This window comes from Lupinus angustifolius, chromosome LG05, assembly GCF_001865875.1.
Source record: "Lupinus angustifolius cultivar Tanjil chromosome LG05, LupAngTanjil_v1.0, whole genome shotgun sequence".
NCBI lineage: Eukaryota > Viridiplantae > Streptophyta > Magnoliopsida > Fabales > Fabaceae > Lupinus > Lupinus angustifolius.
The window spans coordinates 21,779,216-21,780,031 of NC_032013.1; positions in this window are offsets into that span (position 1 = coordinate 21,779,216).

Genomic DNA, 816 nt, shown 5'->3' on the forward strand with positions numbered 1-816 from the left:
GTAAAAATGAGAATGTATGTATTTCTATTTGTTTTTAGCCTTAAACCATGGCTTGAATCAAGTTGGAAAAATAGAAATCTTTGTTAAAAATGATGTTGAGGTTTATGAGTACATGAAGGTCTCATGAAACTCTTAAATGATACTTTGTATAACTTACTTTAAAGTGGTAAGATTATCAAAGAATGTTTTAAATCGGAATATGGAGTTTTAAGTATTTTGGTAACGATTTTAGAAATATCGGAAACTAACGAGTTTTATTATGGTAGTTACGAAGATTTCCGGCATTTGAACCTTGCAACCCAACCGAACCATAGGGATTTCGTAAAGCACGCTTCATTAAGGTGAGAGAGAACACATCGTGACATAGTGGTGTCCGAATATGACACCCGGATCTCCTAAACCATCTCAAAGGTTTTGGAGTTAACTTGGGTTTAAGAAACCCAAGATTTTTATGTTTGAATGCTTTTGAATATATGTGATTGTTGATGAAATGTGTTGAATATTGTATATGAATGTTGTTGTGAAATTTTCTGAGTGCAGGTGGTTGAAAAACCATGTTTGAATGTGTCTTGATTGTTGAAAATGACAAAAATTAGCATTCTGTCCAAATTCCAGTAGTCTGGGCGAACCAGGAGTCATCAGGGCGAGCTCGGGCGACCAGGGCGTCGTCGGGGCGAGCTTGGGCGACCAGGGCGTCGCCGGGGCGAGCAAAAACCCGTTTGGGCGGAAAAAAAAAAATTCCAGGATTTCGCCTGGGCGACCGAGGCGTCGCCGGGGCGAGACCGGGCGACCGAAAGTCCGCCCGGGCGAGCAAAA